We start from the raw sequence: 14,638 nt of genomic DNA, 5'->3' as shown, positions 1-14,638 counted from the left end.
CTGGTGAGGGCTGGGCAGACGAGGGGCTGCTCTGGGAAGGGCAGGAAAGGCTCCCAGGACAGGAGGCTGAGTTTCCTCTGCTCCTCCCTGGCAGCTGGGGCAGGACAGAGCCCAGCCATCCCCAGGGGTTTGGCTCTGGGGTCTGGGGGATGCTCCCAGATGGGATCTGGGGAGGTTTGGGCTCTGCAGGAAGAGGAGGCTGGGTGGCTGCTGTGGGTGCCACAGGGACAAGGCCAGGAAAGGGTGGATGGAGGCCGGCACCTCCTGCCCCACTGCCCCCCCAGGACTGCTCTGCACCCACATTTCTTTGTCCTGAGCTGGAAGGGACCCACGAGCATCATCGAGTCCAACTCCTGAGCCAACAGCCCTACAGGGATCAAACCCCACCCTGGTGTCACCAGCAGTGTCCTAAACACCGGGACAGCTAGAGAGGATTCTGGACACTTCTCTTGCAGCAGGCTGGCTTTTGGGAAATGAGAGAGCAGCTGTGCTCAGGGCAGGTGAAGTCTCAGTGTCTGTGCTGCCTTGCCTGGCTTAGCTGGGGATTTTGGGATGTGCTGTGGGTTCCTTTCCCGTGCCTCCCAAGGGAGGTTTGCTCACTGGGGATGGCTCAGGCAGCAACACAGGATGAAGACATCTGATAAAAGTGGTGAGGAACAGTTCTGGGACCTTGTTAAAGTCCTCTGGAGATGCCCTTTTTGTCAGTCCTGTGTCTGGCATCAAGATGTTGTGAGGATTTGTCTCTTTCCCACAGGAGCCAGAGCAGCAGGAGAGGGGTCTCTGCTCCCAGCATCAAACTCAGATCTCTTGAGTTGCTCAACTCTTCCCCATGCACTTGGCCAACGTTAAAAGGGGAATAAAGTCTCATCTGGAAAGACGTGGGGCTTATTTATAAACATTTTCAAGTGTTCTGAGCTCTGCAGATGAAAGGAACTGTTAAAGGGCATAGCAAAGTCTCATCAATCCTTCACTGTGTGATAACAGCTCAGTTTACCCTGCTACAGGAGCTTTCCAGCTCCTTTTGATTGCTCTGACAGCTGATTGCTGCAGTTGGAGGGATGCTCAAATGTTTGCAGCAGTGACAACTTTCTGCAGCACCCAGCCTCCTCCTCAGCTCTGTGCTGGTGTCCAGAGCTGCTTTCCTGGGTGTTTCCTGGGAAAGAATGCACCTTGGAACAAGCAAGGCAGACAGGACGATAAAATCAGGTTTTTCATTTATTTACATGCCAAAAATGTGGTTTTTTGGGCTGCAGAGGATCATGGTCAAATTGTCTGATTTGACGTGGGCTTGGCATCCACCTGGAGGAACAGGCAGACCCCAGGGTCACTGGTGAGGCTCCAGACCAGCTCTCAGGACAGTCCTGATCTGTGTGATCCAACTTCTCCAGGCATTTTCCGTGTGCTGGTAAAGCTGCTCCTGCCATGAGCTCTTTGGGTCAGTGACAGTTCTTCCACACAATGTCTGTGTGGGAACTCCAGGGAAAGCTGGGCCAGCTCCCAGCCTGGAGGAACAGGAGAGAGCACCAAGGATTCAAGCAGGGCCTGATTTGTTATCTCTGGCATCTGCTCAGTCCTGTGCTCCTCTGGGAGCCTCAGATGTGGTCAGGGCTCTGGAGGAGGTGGGGAGGGCTGGCAGGCAGCATGACTGGGGCTCTGGGGATGTGATTTCCAATCAAGTGATGCCCCACAAGCTGGGTGAAGCTCCTGGAGTGGGGCAGGCAGAGAGGTGCTGTCACTGGGCTGCACTGATCCGCAGCTCCCAGCCCAAATCCAGCCTCCAGAGCAAGCACAGGAATGGCCCTGCTGCACTCAGAGCTGGCTCCAGAGGGAGGTGAAGTCTGCCTTGTTTTCCTCCCAAAGGGACAGTGACTTTCAGAAGAGTGGCTGGAGGTGTGAGAGGGCCGAGCCCAAGGGATGAGGCCTCGTCCCCTGGCACAAGGCCTGTGGCTGCTCATCCCTGGCTGTTTCCCATCAGAGCTGGGATTCTGACCCAGGTGCTCCAGTCCTACTCCAGAACCCTTTTCCCCCAGTCCTGGCTCCAGTGTCCCCTGTCCAGAGCCTCTCAGGGATGTGTGGAAGTGGGGAAGGCCTGACCTGTCCCTCTCTCTGCAGCTCTGGTTTTGGTTCTTTGAGCCCTGGAGGTTCCTGTGCCAGGGCTGGGTTGCTTTTGTTTCTCTGTCTCTTTAGAGCATTTGTGAATGTGTTGCTCCTGTTTGACTCTTGGGAATAGATATTTGCTTGCACCATCAGCCTGGCTTATGTTCATGGGAACTTCCCAGCTGCCTGCCAGACTCTGAGTCATTCCATCCCTGTGGGCACAGCAACCCTGAAAATCAGGGACTGGGCCTCTGCAGCTCTCCTGGAGCCCCTTCAGGCCCTGGAGGGGCTCTGAGGTTTCCCTGGAGCTTCTCCTCTCCAGGGGAACATTCCCAGCTCTCCTGGAGCCCCTTCAGGCCCTGCAGGGGCTCTGAGCTCTCCCTGGAGCTTCTCCTCTTCAGGGGAACATTCCCAGCTCTCCTGGAGCCCCTTCAGGCCCTGCAGGGTCTCTGAGGTTTCCCTGGAGCTTCTCCTCTCCAGGGGAACATTCCCAGCTCTCCTGGAGCCCCTTCAGGCCCTGCAAGGGGCTCTGAGTTTCCCTGGAGCTTCTCCTCTCCAGGTGAGCACCCCCAGCTCTCCCAGCCTGGCTCCAGAGGACAGAACCCCCCTTCCCTGTCAGGGTACTTTGGATCCAGGTTTTCTCAGCCCCAAGTGTCTCTGGACAATGCTCTGAGCTGAGTTTCCAGGAATGCAACTTTTAATACATGGCAAAACCACGTTTTGTATATCTCCTTTCATTTCCTGCTGCTCTGCCAATTAAACCAACATGAAAGCCATAATGCCATAAAATATGGGAAACATCTAGAAGAGGGATTATGAAATCATTTCCTCTTGATGTCAGTAAGTACCCCATCCCTCTCAGTGAAACTACTTGTAATTTTTGTCTAATTACACAGCTTTTCATGGTGCTAACAAGTGATCCACAGTGAATATCCTACCAGGGCTCTGACTTGTCACTGCTTTTGATGTGGGAATCTTTTCTCTCTCTTTTGAAAATTAGTAAATGTAATTCCATGGTTGGGTTGATGCACAGATTCTAAATGTTTATGCATTTCAACAGCAGTACTTTGTGTTTCCTCAGCTTTACATCATTGCCAGTGTGAACAAGGCCAGGTTGGAGCAGCCTGGGACAGTGGGAGGTGTCCTTTCCCATGGCAAGGGTAGAACTGGATGGGATTTAAGGTCTCTCCCAGCCCAAACCATTCCATTATTCTGTGATTCTCTGATTTCCCTCACACACAGCCCCTGACTGTGATTTTACACAGACTTGGGCACTTCTGGCTGATTCCTTCCCTGGTGACTGGCCCAGAGCTGGGTCTGGAGGGGCCCATGAGGAGCAGATGGGGGCACTGGGATTGTGATTGAGACCTCACTGGGATCTGCAGCTCCTCCCGAGGGGCAGCTCCAGTCTCTGCTCTGGGACAGGGACAGACCCGGGGAACGGCTGGAGCTGGGCCAGGCCAGGCTCAGGCTGCAGATCAGGGCAAGGTTCTTCCCCCAGAGGCTGCTGGCACTGCCCAGGCTCCCCAGGGAATGGGCACGGCCCCGAGGCTGCCAGAGCTCCAGGGATGCCCAGGCTGGGATGTTGGGGGGTCTGGGCAGGGCTGGCTGATCCTGGGGGTCCCTTCCAGCTCAGGATATTCTGTGATTCTGAGCTCACCACCAGCAGACCAAGCAAGTGCTGTCACTGCCTCTTCTCTGCTCTGCAGGGGTGGATGAAGGCTGAGTCCCAGGCAAGACAGGGCTTGAAGAAGCTGCTTTTGTAGCAGTGCTGGTCATGGGGAGGAAGATCCTGGCCTCAGCACTCGCCTTTGGCATTGGCACCCAGCAGCTGCTGTGCCAGAGGGCTTGGCTGGGTTGCTGTAAATAACTCCTGGAGCCTGTGTGCTGTGCCCAGGCCTGTGACGGCAGGAGCTGGGAAATGAACCCCCAGCACATGATCCCACTGGCTCCTGTCCATGGCAAAAATACCTCAGGAGGGATCAAGAGCTGCCCTGTAGTCAGGACAGTTACAATCTCTTACAAGAGCAGCCAGGCATTATCTGCCCACAAAACACTGCTGCAGAGGGATGTCTGGAGCCCAGCAGATCCCACATGACTGCGGAAATTGAGGACTGAGCCTGGAAGTCTGGCTGCTGCTTCAGCCCCGAGGAGCAGCCCAAAGGCATGGCTTTCAGAGCCTCATGCCATCCAAGCTCTGACCAAGGCCTGTCTTCCTTTGCCCTCTCTGCCTCCAGATCTTTCCCATCTTTTGTTGGTTCTTCCTGCCAGGAGGCCCCTAATTCCTCCCCTTCCTGAGCCTCTGTGGGGATTTGGGATAGAGGGAGCTTCTCTGGTCACTGCTTGTGCTGCTCCTGCCCTCCCTGATCATTCCCATTCTTTTCTGTCCAGAGAATGCTCTCTGGAAATGAGCTGCTGGACAGGCTGGACAGCTATTGCCAGCTCACCAAGCTGGGCAGGAAAGCTCTCCTTTCTTCCATGTAGCAGAAATATGTCAAAACATTCTTCCAAACCCACATACAACTCACTTTAGGAAAGGTGTTCCCCTTTGAGGAAGAGCTTAAAAAAGTCTGGTAGGCCAAACACAAAATGGGCTGGGAGTCTGGAGAAGGACTGATGTGAACTGATGGAGAAGAGGCTGCAGGGGAGGAAGGCAGGATAAAAATGGGAGGTGGTGCTCAGGGCAGGGTTAAAAGCTGCTGAGGACTGAGGGAAGAGGGAATTTCCACGGCTCAGTCTTGCTCTGCACATCGCCTGCCCCCAGTCTGTGAGATTAATCACTGCCTTTCTCCAACACCAGAACAAAAAAATCCCTCCCCCATGATATAATAATCTGAAAATTCCACAGCTCCAGTTTAGCCAGAGCCAAAAACCTCATTCTGAAGATCCTGCTCTATTTTTCAAAGTCCCCACGCCTCTGAAGCCAGCTCCTGATTTCAGTGGGATGACGCTCCTTTCCCAAGGAGCGATCCAGCGCAGTCTCCAAACCCTATGAATCACTCTGGCCTCGGGGAATTGCCACAAGTCACTTGAGCAGCTAAAAATATCTCAGAGGAAGCAGCACAAAAATACCCATATCCGCTGACGCTGGGCTGGGAGGGCACACTCCAAATTAACCTGCTCCTGTTTCTGCCTCCCCCTTCCCTGCAGGGCTGCTCCTCGCTGGGAGCAGATCCCAGCAGACACACAGCTTTGTGGGACACCTGGTTGATGTTTAGGGGAAAGGGGAGGTGGAAAAAATGTTTGTGTGGTTTAAAGGTGGCTCTCAGCTCTGATTTCCAGGGGATTCTGAAGTCCAGGGCTCAGAGCCAGGAGTGCTAAGCAAGAGGGCTGATGGGACTCTTAGAATCATGGAATTAAGCTTGGAAAAGGCCTCTAAGGTTATGAATCCAACCATTCCCCCTGGAATGCACTGCCAAGGCCACCACTAACAATGTCCCCAAGTGCCACATTTACACAGCTTTGAAATCCCTCCAAGGATTGTGGCCCCATCACTGCCTTGAGCAGTTCCAATTCCTCACCACCCTTTCCATTGGGAATTTTCCCCTAATATCGAGACCAAACCTGCCCTGGAGCAACTTGAGGCTGTTTTATCTTGTCTTGATGCTCTCCAGGGCTGGGTGTGATTCACCTCCCCTGGAGCTGCTTCCAGCTGTGTCCCTGTGTTTATCTGAACCAATCCTGCCCGGAGGATTTCATCCCAACAAGTTCAACAGGTGACAGAGGGACAGAAGGGTCACACACAGTCTGCATGTGGTTCCCAGCTGGGCCATGGGCACTGCAAGGAGCTTCTCCCTGAGCTGGTTCAGCACAGAGGAGCAGCTGTGGTGGCTCCCCAGGAACCCAGGAAGGGAGCTCAGTGTCTCACACACCTCCACAGGTCCCATCCAGGCAGGAATAAATCAGTCCTTCTCAAAAATACACTTCTTTTCCTGTGATAGTGAATGCTCTTCCCCAGCCTGGCCTCCAGCAGATCCAGCAGCATCCAGTCCTGGAGCAAGAGCACTTGTGGGGTTTTAGGAACATCCCACTCACCACAGGGATTATCCCACCCAGAGCCTCTGGCTGAGGGCAGATTTCTCCTGCAATCTCTTCTAGCTCAGACCTGGGGTTTCCAGCCCAGTGCTGCTCTGCTGCCCACTGCTCTCAAAGGGGGCTCAGATGGGGCTGTCCCCATGGGGCTGTCCCACATCCTCAGGGGCATCAAAGCTGTCCAAAGACAATTCCTTGTCACTCCCACGTCAGCACTGAGAGGCTGCCAGGACAATGAAATTCAGCCCATTGAGTCCAACGCTCCCATCTGGAGGAGAAATGTCACCAAGCAGTGAGAGGTGACCCAGACTCCGGGGTCTGATGTCCTGTGTTTCCAGGGGAGGATGGACGTGGATGACCGTGGCAGTGACCACAATGCCAAAGACAACACAAACTCTCCGTGCTGGTCCTGAATATAGAACACACACTTTGACTTCATGACAACTTGGAACGATGTCACATCCCAAATGGAAACTGCTTCCAGTGAAGGAGTCTGGCTGTTCCCCAAATTCTGGAGCAAGAGATGCTGAAATGAAAGGGGGAAGACATTTGGGCTGGGTAAAGTATATATATATATTAAAAAAAAAAAGAAAAAAAAAAAAGTTTGACTGCAAACAAAGCAAAGAATGAAAAAAAAAAATTTGGAAAGAGTGAAGTAAACATCATCCATGATGATATTTCCAGACAGTAAAACCATGGTGCAAAGCTGGCCTGGATTTGTTTATGCTGGAGACAGTCATATCCGAGTGGAAGATTATTGCATTCACTTCCAGAAATAGCTGGAGAATACAAGCACCAAACATCACCCTTGTACAAAGGTTACATCTGCTGGAGGCACAGCACAGATCCCCAGGCAGCCAAAGGCCAGGGATTGATGTCATGGACAGCAGCAGGAATATTTCTCCGAGTACAGGGTACCTGTTATCTCCTTAACTCACAGGAATTTGGGCAAATGATTAAAACAAAACTTATTTCTCTGTGGTTTTTACTGGTTCCACACATCCTCCCTCTGAAGTTATTTCTGTTCTCCAGCTCTGTCAAGGTGAGATCTGAGCACACGGCATCTGCTGCATCCTCCCTGAAATAAAATCCACAAAACAGCACCACACCAGAAAGCAAAATAACAAAAAATAACCCATTTAAGCCTTTTTTACCCACTAACATTTGCTTTATTTAGGTGGCCCTTGATCCCCCCTCCCCAAAGCAGGCGGGAGAGGAGCCAGAGCTGCACAGAGAGCTGGGGCCAGCTGCTGCCCTCTGGCACAAGGGAAGGAGCCCAGGAACCAAAGCCAAAGCAGAAATTCAGCTCCAATGTGTTTGCCCCACGCTGGCCCATGGGAGAGAAGGGTTTTTCCTTGGGAAGGGCTCTTTGGGATCAAGAAATGCATTAATAACCACACAGAGCCTGTCTCGCTCCTGGAGCCTCCTGGCTCCCAGCCCGGCCTGGGATTGAATTCCCGAGGAGAGAGGAGGATGGAACCCCTCCTGGTGCTCTCCAGAGGGGTTTGGGGCTGGGGTGTGCCAATCTGCCCTGCAGCAAGAGCCAGACACGGGGGACAGCAGGGTCAGACAGGGGGGACAGCAGGGCCAGGCAATGGGGACAGCAGGATCAGGCAATGGGGACAGCAGGGTCAGACAATGGGGACAGCAGGGCCAGGCAATGGGGACAGCAGGGTCAGACAGGGGGGACAGCAGGGCCAGGCAATGGGGACAGCAGTGCCAGGCAATGGGGACAGCAGGGCCAGGCAATGGGGACAGCAGTGCCAGGCACTGTCCTTTGGCAGAATCAGGGTTCATCAGGAGGTTGCAGCCTGTCCAGGTCTCCCTCTGCCTGGCACACATGGACACATCCCTGCCAGCTGCAGCAGATCCAGGAGGTTTGGAGCAACTGGGATTCACTTCTTCAGAATCAGAGCCTTCCATAACCCAGCCCCCCTAAAACGTGTGCGTGCTTAATTTGATTCACAACAAGCTCGCTGGGAGAATTCACCACTTCTCTGATGTTTATGATGAGAAGTTAGCATGGATTTCAGAGCAAATGATTGATTCAGGCTGAGTGTCATGTGCTGAGATCCCTGGGAAGTCAGGTGTCTGCAAGGCAACACACCCAGGCAAACAAAACCCTTTTCTGCTGATTCTGCTCTGCACTGTTGTGGTGTTTCTTTCAGAGAAGGTCGGTGTTTGTGGCCAAGGAATTTGTTGTCAGTCCTTGGCTGTAATTTACACTTCAGTGGTTGCATGTTATAAATTTTGGCATGCAAAGATTAATGCAGGCTCATTTTTAAAGTATTCTTATGCATTTTAAAATGAACATTGAAAGCTTTCAGCATTTGCATACCAAGCACTTTCCATCTCTCTTGCCATCTGTATTGTATTAAAGAATATAAAAACTTCAGCTGGGCTATTCCTGCTGAATTCCCTGGGATAACTCACAGGAAGAGAGGGCCATTTTATGATGGGCTGCCTCAACATTTCTTTGTATTTAATAGGAAAAAGATCCCAAATCCTCTGCAGTTCTTCAGCCCTTTGCTAGGGGAAGGAATTCATAAACTCCTGTTCCTCAACACAATCATTTACACCATACTTTGCTGTTTAACACATGTGAGTTGAGAACTTGGGAGTAAATATTCAGCCTTTCCACACACCCCCCTTTAATTTCTGAAAATTAAAATTTTGGTGGCAAGTGATGAATCATCATCAGAATTCAAACCATATGGTGGAAGCACTTCTCACATTTTCAACTCTTCCCAGTGCTGCTTCTTCCTTGAAAATAACTCGACAATAGATTATTTCCCTCTTAGCTAAACTGTAATGAGCCACATGAAATGCTTTGAAATCCTCATGGTTTCAGACTTCAGAAACCACAAATAAAAATATGAATATTTTAGCCAAGTGTTCCATTATTGTCTCCAAAGAGTAGTTAATACATTATTGGTGATACATGAAGCTTTAGTCCCAGAAAAGGATCATTTCAGACATGGAAAACAACTGTATTTAGCTGGCTGTCATGAGTGTGTCCATGGATGATGAACTGTGCTGCACATCTGTGGCTTCTGTAGTGCTCCTTTGCTTATTCTCATGTTTTGGTATTTCTTAGCAACAAAAGGAAGTTTAGAGAGATTTTTTCCCCCCTAGAAATTGCACTAGAAATGTCTTTATGTTCCACTTTTACATTTGACAGTGCACCATGAGCATTTGAGGCATTTCCTTTGCTCGGCCTTTGGGGTGTTACCACTGTCTGTGCTCAGTCCTGTATCCACGGCCATGGGAAAGGCAACAGCACTTCCAACACCTTCATTTGTAATCTGAAAATTGCTCTTGGAGCCAGTCACAGGCTAAATCGTGTCATATATACAGGGTGATCACTGGCCAGGCACGGGGGAGAGCTCAGTGCAGCTCTGGTCCTGCACGAGGGGCTGCTCATCCCCTCCTCTGCCTGGAGCAGGGTCTGGGTCAGGGCTGTGACAGCTTCAGGTTCTGTTCTGCTCAGAGTTGGGGTGTCCTGGAGCCCAGAGAAATTCCTCTGCTCTGGAGCCAGGCTGGGAGAGCTGGGGGTGCTCACCTGGAGAAGGATCCAGGAGAGCTCAAAGCCCCTGCCAGGGCCTGAAGGGGCTCCAGGAGAGCTGGAGAGGGACTGGGGACAAGGGATGGAGGGACAGGACACAGGGAATGGCTCCCAGTGCCAGAGGGCAGGGCTGGATGGGATATTGGGCAGGAATTGTTCCTGGCAGGGTGGGCAGTGCCTGGCACAGGGTGCCCAGAGCAGCTGGGGCTGCCCCTGGATCCCTGGCAGTGCCCAAGGCCAGGCTGGATGGGATTTGGATCACCCTGGGACAGTGGGAGGTGTCCCTGCCCATGGCAGGGGTGGCACTGGATAATTAATGTTCCTTCCAGCCAATCCTTTCCATCATTCTGTGATTCAGTAATCTCTGCTGAGGCCCTGAGTAGCCCAAGTGCATCTGCTGCGTGTTTCCATTTCCCTGAGGTTTGACTCAGTAAAAGAAACATTTAGAAACTTTTTTTTTTTTTTTTCCCCAAACTCCTTAAATTTTGATTCAGAAACTTAATTTTGATTTGCTGTCCTTGGGCTGTCCCCTGTCTCAGGGCCTGCAGAGGACAGTGAGGTGAGGGGGGCCGTCCATCCCTGTGCCCTGATGGGCTTTGCTATTGACGTGATCCTCTTTTCAAAGAAAAACATTTTCACTTTGGGGGCGGTTGGTTTTTAAACCAGGCCCTTTTCAAGGTAATGTCAGAATGGAAAAAACCACTTTTGCTGCGTAGAAAAGCTTTTCTGAGAGTTTCTGTGCCCCTGTCTCCAAGGACCCTCTCAGCACGTGCCTGCTGTTTCCCCAGAAATGTGGAGAAGCTGTTTGGGGGTTTTCTCTGTCAATCCCCCCTGGTTCTGCTCGGGAAGGTCACACCAGGCTGTCCCCAGGGACAGAACCCATCTCAGTGCCCATCCCACGGCCCACCCACCCCTCACCCTCCCCATGGCACCCTGGCACCCCAGGGCTGGAACCTGCTCGGGGATTTGGGGGCACACGGGCTCTGCTCCATCCCTGTCAGCCCCTGTTTCCATCCTGACTCCTCCTTTCCTGCCTTTCCAGCCTGAGTGTTCCCAGAATATCCCCCCTGCTCCTGATCACAGACACAGAAGGTAGCCTTGCCCCTGATCTGTTTTGCAGACTGGCTGCTCCTCCCCATGGCCTCAAAAAGTCTGTATCAGCAGCTGTTAAAATCAAAGAAATCATGCCAGGATGAGGATTGGACACATTTCTTATAATATAATTTTATTTTTTTTTCTTTTCCCAAAGAGGAGTGTTGAGATTTCCTCTGCTGGGTTGATTTAAAGGTTTCTTGTATTAGAATTACTTTTTTTTTCCCCCCTAAGAGGAGAGTTGAGATTTCCTCTGCTGGGTTTGCCTCTGGTGAAGAAGGATCCTGAGCATGCCTTGCTTCCCACTGGACTCAGCCCCACACAAGCCCCGAGCAGGGGCCACAGTGCACAAAGAGCTGCTGTAAATCAGCCTGGCAGCAGCACCAAAACCTGACAGCACCACAAGAGCCCCTCGCTGGCTCTGCACACTGCAGAGGTCTGGCCCCGTGGCAGGCTTTGTGTTTAGAAATGCTCCTTGCTAATTTGTCCATAGCCTGCTTTATAGATTTATTTCCATATTCTGAGTGGAGCTGTTTGCTTTGGCCACCCCGAGGGGCTCTCTCTGTGTTTGGTTTCCAAAGCACAGCCGTGGAGAGGGAAGGGGCAGAGTTACTCATTTGTCAGCACAGCCTCCAGGATTATTTTTCCAGGTGGATTTTATAAGAGGCACAAGGCAGGAGAGGCTCCTACACAGCCAAGTCAGCCTTGGCCTATCCTTGATGGGGATCCTCTCCAACCTGAGGGCAGCACAAATGCAGCAACCAGGTTAAAAATGCACCTCTGCTTTGCTCCCTGGCAGTGGGAGGGAGGGAGGGAGGCTCCGAGGGCTGCAGGAGGTTTTGGGGTTGGTCTCTGCTGGCTCAGTTGGATGTGGAATAGCCAGGACTGAACACCTTTGGGCCATTGCCCAGGTCCCCTGGGGACAGTGGCTGGAAAGGGGACCTGGAGCCAGTGCAGGGAGCAGAGCTGCCCTGGGGAAGCTTCTGGGGCACTTCAGAGCCTGTGGGAAACTGGAGCCAAGCACTGGGAACAGCATTCACGAGCTGGGGCAGTCCCATGGAAAGGGAATGGGAATGGTGCCTGGCTCCAGTGGATCCAGGATCTCAGGATTCCAGCCTCTCCCTGTGGTGTGGCCTGATCAGGGTTTGGCACCAGCCATCCCAGGGTCTCTCTGCAGACCCAACCTGGCTGGTCCTGAACTGGTGGTGAAGGGCACTGAACTGGGACATTCAGCTGCCTAACGCAGGTGATGGTGCTCTGGGGAACCTGCAGAGCCTGCAGGGCTGGAAGATCCAGCACAGACCGCCAGGATCTCCTTTAGGGTATCCCCAGTACCAAACCAGGCTCCTGTGGGCACTTGTCCCTTCCTGGCTGTCACTGGGCAAAACTTTCCCCCACCCCAGGGATGTTCCCCAGTGCTCAGCAGAGACCCCCAGCTCTGCCCTGAACCCCACCATCATCACCCAGAGCTGAGCTTAGGCCTGACCAAGCCCAAAGCAGAGGCTGAAATTCCATGGATTTGTCTGTTGAAATGCTCTCTTCATCCACACCCTCCCTTCCCTCCTCTGGGCAGAAGCAGGGAGTGAAAAATCCCCCCTCGACTTTTCAGGCCTGTTTATCTTTACCCAGCCTCACCTTCAGCCCCCCAGAAGGGACTCAGGGCTCTTGTCCACGCCTGGGGACAAGCAGAGGTGCTGACCAAGGTGGAGCTGTGCCAGACTGAGCAGAGCATTGCCAAAATCCACGGATCCACAAGGATGGTGCCCAGTCCTGTCCTTGCCACCGGTCTCCAGGACCAACCCTACCCAAACCAGGGCGCTTTGCTGGGGTTTGTGATTTTAAACATGAGAGGGAGGCAGGCACTGCAAGGATGAGGAGTCCTTGAGACAAATCCAGCACTGATAAATCCTACCAGACAAACAGAAACCACTTTTTCTATACAGTGACAAAAATAATGGGAATAACAAACACAGTGGGGAGAATATTTTGACTTTTGGTGAAGCACTGGGCACTGGAATTTTTTCAGCATCCTTTGGTTGCCCACTGGGTTGGGCAGCCCCAAAGTCCTGGGAGAGGCTGAGAGAGGGAGGGCACAAATCCCTCTCTGATGCTATTCTGGGGTTTCCTGCTGCTCCATACATTACCGGGGGATACTTGCATAATTTTAAACTCATTCCTATGTAGGCCACTTCCTATTTTTAAAAAGGAAGTTCAAAGTCAAATCCTCCCCAAAACTCCTTGAGAAGTCTATTAAGGTGTGTCCTACTTTCTTCCATGTCCTTCAACCAGAACATTCCCCCATAAACATCCTCCTCCAGCCATCCCTCCTCAGCAGCACCAGGGCTGGGACATCACTTGTGTCCCCATCCCTGTGGTGACCTCCTGCACCACTCCCACCCCCACCAGGTGACCCAATGGAAACTGTGCTGTGAGCAGGGGATGCTGTGGTGGCCACCCAAAATCAGGATGTGGCTGCCAGAGGAGATGTGCCAAGGCCTTGCTGTCCTCTGTGTCACTCTGAGTGACCGTGGGCACGGCAGTGGGGACCCTGTGTCCTGCTGCTGCTGAATTTGGGGGTGTTTGAGAATGAGTGAGATCAGCTGGAGCTCAAATGAAAATCAAATTCCCCTCTCTGTGTGAACAGCCCTGCCCTGAGCTCTGCTGTGCTCGTGGAGCATCATTGCTGGATGCCTGCTGAGGAATTTCATCCACCTGAGCCTCCAAGTGGGAAAAGCCCTTGGATATTGGAGCTTGCATTCCCAAAGTCTCCCCTCTGGTTGTACTTCCACACTCAGGACGACACCTCTGGCTGCAGCTCCAGTGAAGGAAAGCACAGGGGCTGCCAGAGCTGGCACTGAAGGTTGCTTGCAGCCCTGGAGTTATTTGGATTCAGATCCCTGTTTCATTTCCAGGTGCCCACATTCCCAATCCTCATCTCCTTGTCCGTGCTGGGTGCTCACCAGATGTGCCCCCACATCTGTGCAGAGCAGCAAACTGAGAGCTTAGCACAGCTCAAGGAAGAGGAAAGGGAAGGGGAAGAGGAAGAACATGTGTGAGGTGAAACACCAGCTCCTCCTCAAAGGAGGAGGCTTCCAAGGGTCTGGGTTTCACTCAACCTTGACAAATCAAAGGAAGAGACTCCCTGGAGGATGGGAATTAACAGTTTAAAACCAGTATTAGAACCATTATCATCACCAAGTTTATTGAATAACTCCAGCTGAAGTGTTAATGATGACAGCACAAACCACAGTCCTGGGGCTGACTCATAGGAAACCAAACATTTTCCTTCTCCCCAGTCATGGGCCTGGTCCCAGAGCCACTTGCTGCAAGCCAGGATCCCAAAATCTGAGGGAAAACTGCTCATGAGAGCTGGGAGAGCCAGAGGGTGACTCACGGTGTCTTTGGATACCTACAAGATTTTCCTGAATGACAGTGGGTGCTAGAAATAGAAAATACAGTTAGGAGAGGCTGAAATAGAGATCAATCACCCCAAACCCTGATTCATCACATTTTTGGCCATGAGCTATGTGGGAAAAAAGCCCTTGGCCTGCACATGGACAGTGTCCCAGCCGAGGAGAAGGGACCCAGCCAGCACAGAAACACTCGGCTGTGCCAGGCTGGAGCCGTCTCCACAGCACTGGGGATTTTCAGGAGTGGCAGGAATATTATCTGGACATTTCAGGAACCTCTCCTGCTGCTTGCCCTGCCTGGTGCAGCTGCAGCAGCACTTGGAGAAGCCTCGTGGACACCTCAGTGGGAAAAGGAAAGTTTTGTGGTGAGGGATGTGATGACATGCAGGAAGCTCCAATAGAGCAGGTTCCCAATAAGGAAAATCAGACTTTCCAGAATACT

General features: G+C 52.2%; 1 long non-coding RNA gene across 2 annotated transcripts; it reads right to left on the bottom strand.

The window, feature by feature from the left end:
• Positions 1-1,202: 1,202 nt before the first annotated feature.
• On the bottom strand, positions 1,203-12,600 carry LOC147649678 (uncharacterized). Of its 2 annotated transcripts, none has more exons than XR_015278217.1 (2): positions 12,422-12,600; positions 1,203-6,655 (listed from the first exon to the last, which is right to left on the bottom strand). It is a non-coding gene; the product is annotated as an uncharacterized LOC147649678 (long non-coding RNA). The 2 variants fall into 2 exon arrangements; XR_015278218.1 differs by having other exon boundaries at positions 1,203-7,207; positions 12,422-12,598.
• Between the last annotated feature and the right edge of the window lie 2,038 nt (positions 12,601-14,638).

Source organism: Cyanistes caeruleus, chromosome 20 (genome assembly GCF_971803275.1).
Source record: "Cyanistes caeruleus chromosome 20, bCyaCae1.hap1.1, whole genome shotgun sequence".
Classification (NCBI taxonomy): Eukaryota; Metazoa; Chordata; class Aves; order Passeriformes; family Paridae; genus Cyanistes; species Cyanistes caeruleus.
This window is presented reverse-complemented; position numbering and strand designations above follow the sequence as displayed.